This window comes from Galleria mellonella, unplaced genomic scaffold (genome assembly GCF_026898425.1).
Source record: "Galleria mellonella isolate WM207_F2 unplaced genomic scaffold, CSIRO_AGI_GalMel_v1 utg65, whole genome shotgun sequence".
Taxonomy (NCBI): Eukaryota; Metazoa; Arthropoda; class Insecta; order Lepidoptera; family Pyralidae; genus Galleria; species Galleria mellonella.
In genome coordinates, this window is record NW_026442138.1 from 4,209,304 (window position 1) to 4,226,695 (window position 17,392).

At 33.5% G+C, this 17,392-nt stretch overlaps 1 protein-coding gene across 1 annotated transcript in view; it reads right to left on the reverse strand.

Moving 5' to 3' along the window:
• LOC113519838 (myosin-I heavy chain) overlaps positions 1-17,102 on the reverse strand; it is a 108,827-nt gene extending 91,725 nt beyond the window's left edge. Inside the window, exon 1 of the mRNA XM_052900429.1 lies at positions 16,820-17,102. The gene's annotated coding sequence lies outside the window, so the exon portion shown is untranslated. The remainder of the gene's footprint in view (positions 1-16,819) is intronic.
• Between the last annotated feature and the right edge of the window lie 290 nt (positions 17,103-17,392).

A 17,392-nucleotide genomic window follows, 5' to 3' on the forward strand; every position in this document is an offset into this window, starting at 1 on the left:
GTGTATGTTGCGTAACATCATCAACATAAGTAGAGCAAATGCTTACAGAAGCATTTGACATTATCCTTGTTCAAATTAAACAACCCAGTAGCTGGTGATAAGCCGGCGTGATAACGGTGGACGTCCGGCGTGACAGTGGCGTTTGGAGATTATTTAAATGCGCGCGAGATTTGAGAAGAATGTGGCAATTAACAAGAAAAAACTGGACAAATTCAGCATAATGAACGGGCTTTTTAGATAATTGCTATAGTAATGTCGTATTTATATATTTTTTTAAAATATGTCCTTAATTATGTTTAAGCTAAATCAAATGTGTCCTTTTTTCCCGATTTTAATTTGTGTATTTCGCATTTTTAAATAATTAATTGAATCAGGTGGTTAGTGTCATATTTTGTTTATTTAGCAACTAAAATTACACAGTTTTATCACTACAGATATCGTTAAAGTAAATATTAGTTTATTAACTGAGTTGCATATGATTACCCTATTGTATTGGTATAGATTGGCTGTAGGGTCCTGGCATAGAATAGGCCACCCTTTTCTTGGGTGTCATAAATAATGACTATGGGAGGGCGAGGGATGCGCAGCAGCGTCCCCCTTTAAAACTTTAGAAATCTAAAGCCCAACTGCGGTTTTACCAATCCGCCTGCCAAGTTGACTGTTAACCGTTCATATGATGATGATCATGATGAGATATGCACAGGTGCCAGTGAAGCATGATGATAGGTGAGGACGAAGCCAGCCCATCATGATAAATCCGCCAGAAATTAACCATGATCATTTCTAAGGATGTTACCTGCGTGGAGGATATATACTTTATTCCCTTCCATCCTTCGATCATTAAGTTCCCTTAGTCACTTTTTACGACACTTATGGGTAAGAAAGGGGGGGGGGGGGCATTCTATATCAGGACTACACGGCATAGAATGGGTATTTTAAATACATATGAATAATGCAGACAGTTACCACTTCATTTTCATGTAATAAAAATAATAATATAAAAATATAAGTACTTAAGTCATGTTTTCTACTTACGAATCTAATAAACATTCCGCCTGGTAAACGTAAGTATTGGCCTGTTCAATCTAAATAAAAATATTTTCTTTACTAGGCAAGTTTCTTACAATGTCTCTGTTGAGTCGTGATTCGTTGGGTTTCTATGACGGTTGCGAAATTATCGTCATTTTATAGGAAAGTTAAGTTCAGGTACGCCGGCTCGATAATTTTGTTGTATTATGGCGGTCTATCTGTACTAACAATAAGTGATATCCAGTGCTATTTGCAACATTATTTTAATGAAGTATCATTATCTATAATATCTAATAGAATAGAAAGGAGACATTTGAGTTGATACTAGAGGAACACCATTGAAGTATAGTTTTCGGATCGGTAAACTTGTCAGGTGGAAAGTCGGATAAGTGAACATGATTATAATTTTTTTTTTAACTAAGTACCTTACAAATTAAAACAAACATGGTCAAACATAATAGCAAAATAATAAAAAAAAGCGCTCGAAACAATATTTTTATTAGGTACTTTACGATCCATAGGGTACTGAAATATTTTTTTATCATATAGTATATTAACCAAGTGTACATATTGTAGTCCAAAAAAATATAAAATACCTAAATTCATATTATAAAGAGCAATAATTTTTTTATATGTTTATTTGTATTAATATGATTTGTATAGATAAACTCAAAAATTTCTAACCGTAGTTAAAAAAGCTTTCACCTATAAAAAGCTATATTATGAGCGAGTAACATAGGTTGTATTTTATTAAAAAAAAAAAAAAAAAAACAGTGCGAGGGCATCGCGGCTTGCTAGTTTTACATACAGACAAAACAAATTACGAACCAATTCTTTTGCTAATCTTTTAAAAAAATCTATTCATGTACGTTAATCGAGTTAAATGGACACGATCTGTTAATTTTATAACATATCCAAACCCACTTTAGGACAGCCATCGCTCTGTGCTACGAGTATGTGACTGAAGATGGCTTTCATGTCATTTTGTACAAATAGTTCACATGTTAATCGTACAGTCAACGATCGCTTTACGATTTCAGTTCGTGTTATTATTAGTGCACTAGATGATGCTATTAATGAAATCGGCGGCAATTTTACTGATGGATAGAAAGAGAGAGATTTATTCCAAATAGAGACAGAAATACACGATACGTTTTCTTCATAAACCTGTACAGGTTTACCAAATCTTAAAAAACAGAAAGTTGTATAGGTACGATTGAAGATTTTAACTAAAAGTATAATTTGGATAGTATTATTTATTATATGTGTATGTATACGTATTTAATACTGATAAACATTTATATGCAGTTGCTGGATATTATTGTTTTATGGTTGACTGGCTTTACCCGCGACTTCGTCCGGGCGAGTGGGGTACGTTTACTGACCGGGATACAAAGTATTTCATACCCTTCTCCATCTCATATAATACGTGCATACCAAATTTCATAGTGATTGTTTAAGCCGTTAAGGTGCTATAAGGTAATAAACGAACTCATATTCACACTGACGATGTCAGGAAGGATTATTTTAATATTTTGGAAAAGTAATGTTATGTAGATTATATTTTATACTGTTAATATTATACTATTCTATTCCCAAAGAGGGTTGATGTCAGGCAGGCGGCCGGTCGTAAAACTATAAGCTAAATCTTTTTGCAATATGGATAAAAAGCATATTACGCCGACCCCAAATAATAATTGGGATAAGGGTAGGAAAATGATGAATATTATACTATTCTAGCAGTGGACAGATAATGGCTGTGATGACGATGATGACTATACTCTACTAATATTTCATAATACACTCCTCGCAAAAATTAAGGGAACATAAAAATTTTTGAAATTTTTGGGTGATTTTCAACAGGCTGTATTTCAGTGTAAAATAATCGTACAGGAAATTTAAAAAAAGGGTTTTGAAGCTTGAAAACTCTAGTTTTCAGATTTTTCGGTGAAAAAATTTTTTGAGCTCCGGTTTCCATGCAATTCTTAAACAAAGCTGAAAATAAATTTTTTCTAAATTTTCTAGGTTTCGTTTTTCACTCTATGGGCATGGAAAAATTTTTTCGAGCTACTTCATTGTATAGGTCTCTTAGCGTGTTTATTCAGCTTCAAAAATCGCTTTGGATGGCTCAATTACGACCATTTGTCTCCGAGATATCGAACTTTGAATGCAAAAGCATCCTTTTCCATTCAACTGCTAATATCTCTGGAACTACTGGTCGCACAGCAAGCGGGCGCCGAGTTTCTTTATCTGTATAAAATTTCCAATTAAGCACAGTCAAGAGTTAGTGAAGAAAAAATTTTTTTCCACCTCTAACATTGAATTGAAAAAAGTGGAAAAAAGTGACTTTTTCTCCTTTTTTGGTTACTTGGCTGTATCTTCGCTAATATGGGCGGGAAAGCTAAGGTTTGAGGAAAATTTTACAGTCTATTGTTCCTTAAAGAACCCCTAAATCCCTGGAGCGATCGGTTCAACGGTTTTTCCCGGACCAATTGATTGAAATTTTGGAAAAAATAAGGGAACAAGGTTTTTGTCCCTTAAACTCACCCTAATCCATTCAAAAATCAATAATTTCATTTGTTTTTCACTTTTTACTCAATTTTTTGTTTTTTAAAAATTCATTATCAAAAAAAAAATCGAAACAAATCAAGAAAATTTTATGCAGATAAAGAAACTCGGCGCCCGCTTGCTGTGCGACCAGTAGTTCCAGAGATATTAGCAGTTGAATGGAAAAGGATGTTTTTGCATTCAAAGTTTGATATCTCGGAGACAAATGGTCGTAATTGAGCCATCCAAAGCGATTTTTGAAGCTGAATAAACACGCTAAGAGACCTATGCAATAGAGTAGCTCGAAAAAAATTTTCCATGCCCATAGAGTGAAAAACGAAACCTAGAAAATTTAGAAAAAAATTATTTTTAGCTTTGTTTAAGAATTGCATGGAAACCGGAGCTCAAAAAATTTTTTCACCGAAAAATCTGAAAACTAGAGTTTTTAAGCTTCAAAACCCTTTTTTTAAATTTCCTATACGATTATTTTTCACTGAAATACAGCCTGTTGAAAATCACCCAAAAATTTCAAAAATTTTTATGTTCCCTTAATTTTTGCGAGGAGTGTATATACTTCTATAATATACTCTACAAATTTAATCAGCTTAACAGAATGGCATGTATCATTGCACATATGTATAGATTATAAGTGTACAAATCTTTCAAATCCAAAGTATCACTGTAGTCTAACTATTTATTGTATGACTAGTATTATAGTTTTTATAAATTTTTATCCTATTAATAATATATTATGAATACGCATGTCGTGGCGGAGTTTAATTGAGACAGCATTTTATAATGTAACTTTATTATAATGTATTTTATGTAGATATAAATGTATGCTTTGTTGGTTGCCCTTAAATAAATAAATAAATATTACAAGAGTAATTTTTATATATTTGAATATCATGTCTTTGGATATATGTTTGACGTTTACTTGAATGGATTTAAATGAAATTTGGTACATTAATAGATTCTTAACCTCGATTAATTTTGTTATAATGTATTTGATCAGCGGGATACAACTAGACAATCAATATAATATTTTTCTACTGTATATTCGATAAATTAATTATTCAAAAAACAAATATATATTTCAGCCAGGTAGCAACATAAAGGTCGCACTTGTTCGAAAATTGCAAATTGATGTCTGGGGGCGTTCGTGCAAAAAATACACAAAACGAGTCTGTCAGCTGCCATGCAGGTATAATCGGTACGACATATCGATGATTCCGATGTATCGATTACAAATTAATAATTCTGCAGCAGTAATGGACTTAGGATGTATTAGGGGACTCAGTCACACGTCAGTTTTATCATTTTCGAATTAAAATTCTTATTATAAATAAACAAAAACATTTAATTTTAGATAAAAAATAAAAAGAATATCAATAATTCCAAATTATGGCATAGAATAAAAAAACTAAAAAGAAAAACGAACAGAGATTAGAAATATACAATTTTTTTATTTGCTCAACTGCATTTTTTGACGACAAAATATTCATTCTTTGTTTTTATTTATTTGAAAAATAACTAAATCATTTTAAGGTGATTAATAATATACGTGGCCATGCTGATAATTTAACCAAACGTTAAAAACAAAGACACGAAACTGTTTTATAACTAGTTATAATGGTCATTTTATCGTAAAAAAAGAAACTGAGTCACCTCCCTACAGTAAAGATGCACAATCCGTTATCTAAAGAGTGAAAGAGACAACCATATAGAATAAAAAAAACCAAGGCTCGTGCACACCTGTTGACGTGTCGGACCCAACCCGGACAGCTGTTATTTGGTAGCCGGAGTAAATTATAGTATACTGCAATGCAGTTGTAATAAAGAAATGGAGTTTCTTAATGCTTAAGTGGCATATCCTTTTGATTTTGTTTTAGGGATATTAAATTACAATAACAAAATGTTTATATAGGATAATGGGGTCGAATTTGAGAGGCAATTTCTTCAAACATATCTCTAAAACGAAAATTTCAGTTTGATATTACATCGAAATGTTTAAACTAAGAACCAATATGAACTAAATTTCTAATAAATTTAAGTCAAAATTATTATAAATTTAGTTTATAATGGTCCACAAAACAGTAATTTCGTGAAATTAATATATTATAATAATCGATTTCAATGTTGCAAAATACCCTTTATGCCTGTTAAAACCTATCGACAATATTAATGAAACTGAACAATTTGCCGCAAAAAGAACAATCATAATCAGATAATATTTTTTCTACCTCTTAATCGATCACATGACCGCGTAGGAATAGTTTCTAAAGTTGTTTTGAGATTTTAAATTTGTTCCTTGGAGAAAAGTGTTCAGTTTTATGAATATTATCAAAAAGGCTTCGACTTGATATATTATCCATGGACCGCGTAGTCCCGGCATAGAATTGACCAGCCCTTCACGGGCAGCAACATCCCTATTAAAATATCATAATGGGGGAGGCCTATATTCAACAGTGGACAGTAAACAGCTGATATGATTGATATATATATATATATATATATATATATATATATATATATATATATATATATATATATATATATATATAGAAATTATACCCACTTATATAAAAAAAAAAGAATTTTTCAAATCGATTTATACTCGTAAATTATTTATTATTTGTTCCATTTGTATAGAGTTCAATTGAGAACTTTCTTCTTTTTTTGAAGTCGGTTGAAAATGTATTTACATAGAGTTATTTATTTATAAAAATTGCGAGTAACATCAATATCCTCATGATTTTATACAAACAGTTTAATTTTATCCGGAGATTGTATACCAAACAAATTCACTTTATATGTATAAGATGTTCCATTGTTTCTGCCTACCCTAATGACAGGTGTGACAGATATGTATGTGTGTATGTATAAAACAAGTAATGATACCTAGGTATCAGGTATATGGCACATACAGCTGCAACAATAAGAACCTACTTCCGTTAAAGATTTATAAATTTAAACAAAAGTATTTATACAGTGTTCAGATCCTCATTTGATATTCTATGCTCGTCTTGAAAATTTCTCATAAATTGATCTATTCTATCCTCAAGGCGTGGGTGTCTGGACAAAGGAACCCTCAATGAACTATAAATATTAATACTACGTATAACACTGTGTAATGAACACTCTTCTGGGTCATTAGAGGCTATAAAAAAAAGTGCGGTGAACCGTAAACAATATGGTAACGCTTCATATAATTTTCACACAAAAAATTAGAACAGAGATCGGAAATCGTGAATCATGTCCGTACGTTTTATCACACACGATCCTGTTACTGGACACGAGTACACAGTGAAAATATTAATTAGCGCAACAGAACGAGTATGTTTTTAACTGAAAGTGAACGAAACAAGGCTTTCCGTGGGAAATTCCAAAGATACTTTCCCGAGTTGAAGTAAGCGCTGTAAATTGTATGTAAATTGGAACAGCAAACAAGTTGAGGATTCATCTGATGAAAAATGGCATTATATCGTATAGACATGAACAGTACTAGCATCATAACAGAATGCACTGTAATGAATATGGTACTATCATGATTTGCCATTTCTGAGTACTACGGTATTCCTGCTTCCATATGCAGTATTTTATCCTTCAAGCCGAAAAACAGCTATACAAGCAGTACTCTGTCCCAATCAAGCGATGAATGTTTATAATACTCGTATGTTCTTCAATACATTTCGGATTAGAAGAGGAATTGCGAGGATTCGCTTGTTTCGTCCTTTAGTGATCACGAACAATAGATGAGAAACCTCTGTACAAAGTCTATATTATATCTATATATCTATTTATTATTATGAACTCCTATTAAGAAAATGGGAGGTTGAGATAAGGACATGTTAATATGAGAAAAGGTATGGATTATTACATTATGAAGGGAACGATCACCTCGCCGTAATTCCGGCATAGAATAGGTCACTACTTTCTTTTCCGTGGGTGTCGAATGAGACGATTAAGAGAATTTAAGAGTTTCGAGGGTTGGGCAGCAGCATCCTTCTTAAAACATCACTAAAGCCTAACTACGGTTGTCAATCCGCCTGCCAAGCGTGGCAATTACTGGCAAAACCCCTTTATAGGGGAGGCCTATGTTCAGCAGTGGACAGGTAATGGCTGATATGATGATGAAGGGAACAATGAGTTTAAAAGTGGAAGCATGATAGAAGAGAAAGTCAAAAAGAGCTGCATTGTGACCGTGTGATATGAAATATGAATAGTTTGTGTCAAACGAGATTACTGAATAAAAATCTGAAAGAAAAATGCTGTGCCTACCTCAAAAAGGAAAAAGATGATAAATATGTTGGGTTGTGGAATGTTCCACTATTAAAGTACATGTAAGTATTATATACATATTAATTGTTACTGTACTATTAATTTTGTAGTGTCAACGAGGCTACGATAACAGAGTTATAACAAATTAAATTATTATATATTAATTAAATCGCGTCTCATGCCTCTGTCGCCTACGACTAAGTAATACATTTGTATTACTAAATAGCTACAGGAATTGGAGATGCCATTTGCCTTTTTTTGTAGGACCTACCATGACTTGGTTAGGGTTGCCTACTCTTTATTGCACTTCTCAAATGACTACCTCTTGGTATTTAGGAATATATAGCGATAATAATACGCACGTGTTGTATCAGAATAAAGAATTAACCAATTAGAGTATTAAAATTAAGAGCACCGTTTTTATTATCGATGAAAATGGTATAGTAACTACGCTTACACTATCGGCATACGCTGGCGTGGCATCAGTGAGGGGTGATAGGTGAAGATGAAAGCAGATCAGTTAGACTACCGTGATGAATACGCCAGAAATAACCAGGATGATTTCCAGGGGGAACCGCATGGAGGTAGACCTTATAGGGTTTATTGCTATCAATGGGGCTGTAAGATGTCATTAGTCCTCATCATGATCATCCAGTCCATCGTCATAACTTTCCCCCATAGGAGCATCGCAGGTCTTAGTATGTTTTTCAGTGAAATCATGGTGCTTCTAAACGCATTGCTGTTTGGACTTAAAACAATTATTACATGTTTTCAATTGGAACGTTTTTGAAAACATTAATTGCCTTAAAATTATGTTATTTCATTAGATGGCAGAAGAGTAAAAAAAATTACTGAAATTATATAAGCAACCAAATACACATCTTACAGCAACTTAACACTCTATTATAATAAACCGTTTTGGCGGGCTATTTTTTTTTAATTAAACATTATAAAAAATAAAGACGCGCGATAAGTATCATGGTGTAATTTATGGCTTAAAAGAGAACTGCTGATTCTGGGATTCACATAATCTAAATAGAGATTATTATAACTATAATTGCAGTGCTAATAAATGAACAGATACTTTAAAATATGTTGTTAAGCGAAATATTAGATTACTTGTCTCTTTTGTTTGTATAGTTTTGTTTGCTGTTTGATCATAATGAGATGTTAGATTTGACAAGTACAGAATCATCATTAACATTTCAGCCGTTAACTGTCCACTGCTGAACTTAAGCCTTCGGCTAATAGGGGTTTTTGCACCGTTTAGCAGGCGAGTTGGCAACCGCAGTTAGGGTTTTAGGGAAAATAATAATAAAGATTTATTGTACATAAAAATATAGTCACGGGCTGCAGTAAATTTAAAGAGATGTTTTAAGGGGGACACTGCTGCCCATTCCTCTACCATTAGGTATCCTTAGTCGCCTTTTACGATACTCACAGGAAAGGAAAAGGGTGATTATGATTATATATTTTATGATTATATATGAATTAAATTTTTTTAAAAACAAATATACATCGATAAATGACAAAATTTTTCATAGTAATTATAATATATAGAATTCATAATTTTATGCAGCTTTAATTATTATAAAACTAAAATATGACTAATATGGAAGTAAACCCAATTAATTACAAACAGAATTGTGCAAGTCATTTCAAAAATCATTCAAGCCAATTGACAACCTCTTTCTTTTGGACGTCTTTAAACATAAACAATCAAATACTTAAATACGTTATAGTCATTAGGAAAGAAGCAAAAAAAAAAAAATTAAAATTGGAAGTACAAGGGCGGTTCTCGTGGGCAAAAGCTAAATATAAACGAGATGTGACACGAAACAACTTCCACATCGTGATAGTGAGGGCGATCGCCCCTGGCCGGGTCACTGTCGTGGGCATTCTCTCGATAGGGCTGCTAGGTATGGTGATATCATTTTTACTCACCTATAAGAAAAGTTAAGTGTAGAAATAGATATATGTAAAGTCTCTACTAGGTGAATTTGAAATATTTAGCTTTATTATTCTTTTAAAGCAATGCTCTACTAAAAAAATTGAATGTTTTCTTCAAAGAAACATGAGTCTAAAACGATACAAATAGTTTGTACCTAGCACAATAAAACGACGACACTACCATATTAACTTGACAAAGTTCATATCTCAAAATATAGTAGTAAATAATATAGTAGCTCAAAAATGATATTATCTGCAACCTATTAAATTTGTGGTCAGTTTTTGTAAACTAGATTCCCATCCCCTCCTCTGATAATAATGGTGCTTAATACTATTATTAAAAAAATTACAAACTGCCGCCTTAATTTTGGTTAGTTCATCTCTAAGCTCAGCCAGTCTATCTGTGATTACTTACGAGATATCAGATAACCCGCCATGTTTACTGCCGCCTTGCTATATTTACCGTTCACGCGATATCTTTGCCAATTTTGATAACTCCTTTTTTAATCAGAAGGATTTACATACCCTTTTTTTAATTTTATCAAGGTAGTATTTTTTTTAATATAAAAAGATAGACAACCCTAGGTGCCTTTATGGGCACAAAACTGCGATTTTATCTACTCTGACAACCATTTTGTAACTTGCTTGTTCTTTATAGGCCCTTGGCCAGCACGTTATGGCAAGCCCATTGTATAGAAACTGCCCGCGGCTACGTTTGAAGTGTGGTCTAATACCTACAGCGTTTTCGCTGACCTTTACATAATTAACCTTTACTAATAAAACTTTGAAAATGGGGATAAGTACTAAAATAAATAAGTTAATTATAAACTGCCTTTCAGCCGTAAAATCTTTGAAAGTAATTAAGGTTTTGTAATAAAGTTACGCTAATAAAAGTGCTTTTAGTATATGATATGAAGAACCTACGATACCCACTATAGAAATTACACTAGTTATTAAGTTACAAAGCTGAAGAAGCATGCATGTGATTCCTTATAGAGTAATTTATTTATTTTTATTTATTTATACTTTTGCACACATTGAAAAATGTCTACAGGGCGGAATTAATGTCTGATGGCATTCTCTACCAGTCAACCGCCACGTCAAACAGAGAGAGCAAATGGCAGTTCGTAGATTTAAAAAACATTGTAAATTAAATGAATATTTTAAATTTTAATAGTAATGTAACATATATTTATTTTATTTTTATATAACCAGCAAATTCATAAATGCCCGTGTCTTTTTTGTCAAAGATACAGACAGAAAATTAAAAACATATATCCACTTGGTCTTTGAATTTTGCTACGATGATGTAATAAAAAAATATACTATTTATTCTAGAGCTTTCAATGTCTTCATTACCGTCTTACTGCTGGGCACTGGTTTCTCCCTTGAACTGGAGGACATAGTCTACTATTACCATACTAGCCAATAGGCTTGGTATTGAATTTCATGACGACCTTTCCTTCTCTTATACAGGCGTATTGAGCTTTCGTTTATATCTGATCTTTTAATCAACATTCTTGGGATAAAAAGCAATAGGGATTTTTTTTATATTTAAGTAAGCAACTGCCTAAATATTTAAGACATATATCTCTTGAAATTGAGTATTGTTAAATTTTATAGTATTATTAAATTGAGTTTTAGTTTTAGCTATTGTCATTGTTTTAGTGGGGATATAACGTATTTTAATTCGTTATTAGTAACTTTGCTTAGACATCAAGATATATTATTAACTGATGTGTCAAATGTTAACCTTCATTCGACTTTACGTAACTAGGTAATGTTACACCATGCCGGTTCCGTTCGATTACTCAGCGGAGATACGTAATACGGATCTCAGAAAGTGAAATACTTATATCAGAAATGAATGGACTGACGCATCATCATTCATTTTACAATCCTTGCAACGGTTCTAAATCGACATAACATAGAAATAAACCATTTTCGTTTCTAATCTCCGATGTTTAGTTCGGATATACCAATACCAGTTCCGAGGAATTTCATTGTTTTAAAAAGGATCGGGTTGTGTTTCTTTTTGCAAAGATTGTAAAGGACGAAAAGGAGTAATTATTTATTAATAAGCTTCGAGAAATTTGTCGTTCAAAATATCTTAATAATTTGGAGTTACGAATTCTAATAAATAGTAGGTATTTAATGGAAATAGAAGCCGTTTAAATTTTAACGCTATCCTTGCTTTCCAATTTCTGTTCATTGTATAAACGGGCAATTTTGTACACAGTTTTTAGGCTAAATATATCATGGATGCCTCTTAAAATACTATAAAAGACTAACTACTGTTGCCAACCCGCCTACCAAGCGTGGCCACTACCGGTAAAACTCCCCTTATGATTTTGCTTTTGTTTTATGTAAGCCCTCTTTGTTCTAACTATAATACGAACGTTTAAAAAAATGTATTTAGTTATATTGATAAAAAAAAACGTATTTTGTTACGATTCATCAACAATTTACCGTAATACATAATTTAATTTACATTCAGATAAAACAAATTCAGAGATCTAAAATTATTTAAAATAGATAGTTTAGAAAAAGTGTTGCATTATAAATTAGCAAATAAATTCTGTTTATACTTTGGTCCTTAGAATAATGATTTCGCTGTAATATCAAATTAAAAAATCAGTTTTAGACATAACAGGGTTGCCCTAAAGAATCTCTTGAGAAAATCGTTTACTGCTAGTGAGTCCTTGAAATGAGATAGCGATGGTCAGATTGTTTCTCGTGACGATATTAGATGCTAACCGATACGACTAGGGGCAAAGGGATTGTTAGTATTGGGTATCTAACAGCCCCATTGCTAGTAATGTGCCCTGTTAGTCGACCTACACGCGGTTCCCCTTGGAAACTATTTCGATTAATTCTTTATAAATTTGTCACTATGGACGAACTGACCTATTTTATCTTCATCTATCATCTCTCACTGGTGCCCCAACAGTGTATAACGATAGCGCAGAGGGGTTTACCATTCCATTACCACCTATAAAAAAATCGATACGCTTCTATCGATAAATTCACTCTTCAATCTTCACTAATGTACTATTTGATTCGAAGTTCTGTAACACTGCTCCCAATCACTAGTAAGATCTGTGTGATCTTACTAGTGATTGGGAGATAACGAGGGATTCCATGAATGACTCATACATAATGACTCTGATCTTGAGCTTGTGTTGTGGTGTGACTCACGCCACGCGCATTTTTTTCATTCCTCTTATTATTATCATAATAATAGAACTGGACCGGTTAGGGATGAATAGACCGATTAGGGACAGGTGTCCGTTTATTTGTGTAATGAACTAGTAGGCTAGGCTTGCAACTATTTAATTAAATGTAGTTAAGTGATCTATTTGTCGTTATATAAATAGTTAAAGTAATTAATAAACTTAATAAACTAAAATTCTTATTAACTAATTAATACCCAAAATTATAAGATAGACATTTTAAGGTATGTGCAGACCAAAAGGTCTGCGGTCAATGTTCCCTTTTGTGTAAATACTACACGATCGATTAAAAAAAAAGTGTTATCAAAATCGATTCAAAATTGGCGACCTATTTGCGTAATATAGACACGAAAAATAACGATAAATTGAGAATTTCCTTCATTTGGATGTTTCTTGATCATTCGACGGTTTTTTTTATGGGTGATACTGAAATGGTAACCCCACCCGCGCTATCGGTATACACCGGCGGGGCACCAGTGAAGGATGATAGGTGAGGATGCAGCAGGTCAATTAGCCCATCATGACGCATTCAACACGAATTGCTCACGATGGTTTCCAAGGGGAACCACGTGGACGTCGACCTAATAGGGCATATTGCTAGCAATGGGGCCGTCGAACTACATTGCTAACAATCCCTTTCATCACTAATCATTTGACGGTTTAAATCAGTTTGCTCTCCTATGCTATGAAATGTATACAAAAGAATAATAGACTAGGCCTTTTCTAATGGAATGAAAACAGAATGGTAACCCCAATGTCGCTATCGGTATAAGCCGGCGGTGTACCAGTGCGTATTGATAGGTGAGAATGACAGGTCAGCTGATCTATGCCGTCGAAGATGTGGTGAGTGCGTAAGCGAACCCATGTCTCCGACATATAGCACCTCGAGGGTATATCGTCTGGTTTTTGATGGGTACACTCCCACCTTACGGGGGGATTCCTACAGTACCCATTCACCTCTCACAAGGTGTATGGGTGTGCATAAAGCATTTTCCAGACGTTAAAAAAAAGCTGATCTATCATGACTCAATAAATTTAGCAAGAAGTAACCAACATTTTTCCAGAGGGGATCGCGTGGAAGTTGTCTTGACGGGGTACATTGCTATCTATGGGACCAATAGTCCTCACTACCAAGTGACTAATAAATAAGGATAAGGACCAGGAAGTAAGGATTAATATCATAATAAGGAACAAATAGCCTTATTGCCAGTTTTGTAAGAAGTCCAATACTATATAGTATGTTAAGTTTATGGACCAGAGGGAGACTTTGTACAAAAGTCGATTGCTTGGGTACTTCTGTTCCATTCGTGTTTCAACCGTGGAGCACTTGTGTTTGCATGGCTGTGTTTCGGTTTGAAGGGTGGGATATGGCGTGAATTTACTGGGTACAGAGGAATACACGGTAGGAGGACACTTACATGGGTAAGAGGGTACACCTGAGTCCTCAGGAATGGCAACGCATGGGGGGTAACATGGGCGAAACAGTATACTCTGTTACGTCCATGGTACTGCTCATGTCTATAGGCGACGGTTACTACTTTCCATCAGGTGGACCGTCAGCTTGTTTGCCATTCTAAGTTGTATAAAAAAAATTACATTATTTTAAGATACATTTAGTACTTAACCTCTTTAGATTGGGGGGAAAGGGATTGTTAGTAATGGAGACTGAGAATCCCATTTCTAGCAATATACCCAACCAGGTCGACCTCCTCGCGGTTCTCCCTGGAAACTATCATGGTTAATTCCTGATGAATTCATCATGATGGGCTAACTGACCTATTTTCATTCTCATCTATCACCCTTCACTGGTGCTCCGCCAGCGTATCCCGTTTGCGCAGGCGGGATTACCATACCATTTTCACCCATAAAAAAAAACCTCTTTAGATTTATAAAAAATACCTAACCTTTAGGTACTCGTAAAAATACCTACTAGGTAGTCTCTCCAATATAACAAAATTGTAACTACACGGGACATATTTAAGAAAAATAACTATGAGGTGAGATAAATATGACCAATAGATGCCAAAACAACAATTCTTAGAAATTCCGTCTGTATAACTGTTTGTTTCGGCATTACACAAAAACTACTGCACCAAATTGGATGCGGTTTTGACAGTTGTGTTCCTAAAGGCATAATTTAAAATTGGTGTATATTTTATCTTGATACATCATCTAGAAGCGGTTTATTCAATTGGTTTTCCTACTTCTGATATTTACGTGTATGAAGTAGCGGGCAAAAATTTAGTTTTTTTTTTTATGCAACTTAGAATGGCAAACAAGCTGACGGCCCACCTGAAGGAAAGTGGTAACCGTCGCCTATAGACATGAGCATTACCATGGAGATAACAGAGTATACTGTTTCGTCTATGATACCTCCCATGCGTTGCTATTCCTGAGGACTCAGGTATTATTCCTCTGTACCCAGTAAATTCACGCAATTAAAATACAGTAGTTCGTAATAATTGTAGTAGGTATTAATTTTAAACGGTAGTGATAGTAGGAAATTAGGATTTAAATATCCTAAATTATAATCTTGGATATTGCCCATTTGGTACCAAATATTATCGCATATCTATTAAGGCATTTAACGTTATAAATTAAGAAATATCCTATAATCTAAATAACTTATAAACAAAAATATTTATAATATAAACAAAATAATAATTAAATTGTATAGGTATAACTTAGAAGTACCTACCATTATATGATGCACGATTTATTTTTTAACTACCTACCTCGGGACATAGCAACATTGTTAGTAATATAGATAGGTACCTATTTTTTTTTAATAGGTGATAATGCAATGGTAACCCCGCCTGCACCATCGGTATACGCTGGCGAGGCATCAGTGAGGGATGATAGGTGATGATGAAAGCAGGTCAGTTAGCTCACCGTGACGAATTCCACTAGAATTAATCACGATGGTTTCCAGGGAGAACCACGTGGAGATCGTCCTGATAGGGTGTATTCCTGGCAATGGGTCAGTTAGACCCCATTACTAACAATCCCTTTACCTATTTAGTTATTTATACCTATATATTTGTTGTCGTATTAGGTATATATACTAATAACCTACTGTTAAGTTAATAGCTTCAGTCTATGAATATCTAAGTACTAATTATTAGATACTTTATTTACAAATGTTTTCAACCGACTTAAAAAATAAGGGCTTTAAATTGATAGTACTTTTTGTGAACCATGAACCATGACCATATCATGTCGCACGACATCAGCAAAGGGAAACGTATTTGTACAATTCTTTATTTGAATCAACTTACTGATTAACATTGGAGGATCTCCTTGTTCTTAGGAAGATTTACCTTTTTATAGGGATAATATATTTTAAGGGACGATAGGTTGGTTCTTTTTAAGTATTGGCGATATAGTCGGTAGGTACTTAAACGAATATTATCAGATCTCCTAAGGGTATCTACTGACCGATATGTATAATACGTATCAATAGAAGATAAGTACAATATATAAAACATGATTTACGTAATCAATAAATAAAATAAATGTAATGATACTAAAATGTTACTGTCAATAGTTTTTAAAATTAATGAAATTATATAAAAATTATATAAAAAAACGGCCCCACTAGTAATAAAATTGTCTCGCTACTTCGAGCACCAACCCTCGCAATATTTCGCTATTTCGTCATGGGGCGGGTGACGGCGGGTGTGCTCGACTGGGGAAAACAGGCAACGAGATGACGAATGAAAAAAAAAATTAAATGGTGCTCATCCATTAAAAAGAATATAGGTTTCATTCATACATACCTTCAAAACGAAGAAAACTGCAATTTTTTCATGTATTGATCACATGTATACACTTAACATTAGCCAGAAATGTATTTATTAAGATTTTAGTACACACAACTTTAAGAAATAACTAGTAAATATTTTTAAAAGAGCAAGAAATTTTATTTCACTTAACTACATAGACAAATCACACAATTTTTCAGTTATTAATAACAATTTATTAAATTTTATTGGAATACACAACAAAACACCAATACCCATCAGGCGTATTGTCATACTGAGGGCGAATGAATGGATTGAATGAAAACGGAATGGTTTCTTAGCTTGACGTCATTGGTTTGAAAGCACAGCCCGGGTAGAGCAGTGGAATCGATATTGCGCCATCTATTTAAAATTACTCATTTTTTGAAGAAGCTCCATCTATCGGAACTTGTAAAAAGACAGTAACTTGATAAATTTAGGTAAATAGGTAATGAGCAAGTATTTTATTTACAAGCAAGCAATTGACTTTACAATTATAGAAATATTCATAAAATCTAGGTGGCGGCAGAGCAGTCCTTTTTCATATTACTGCTTCTGAATTCAGAGAAG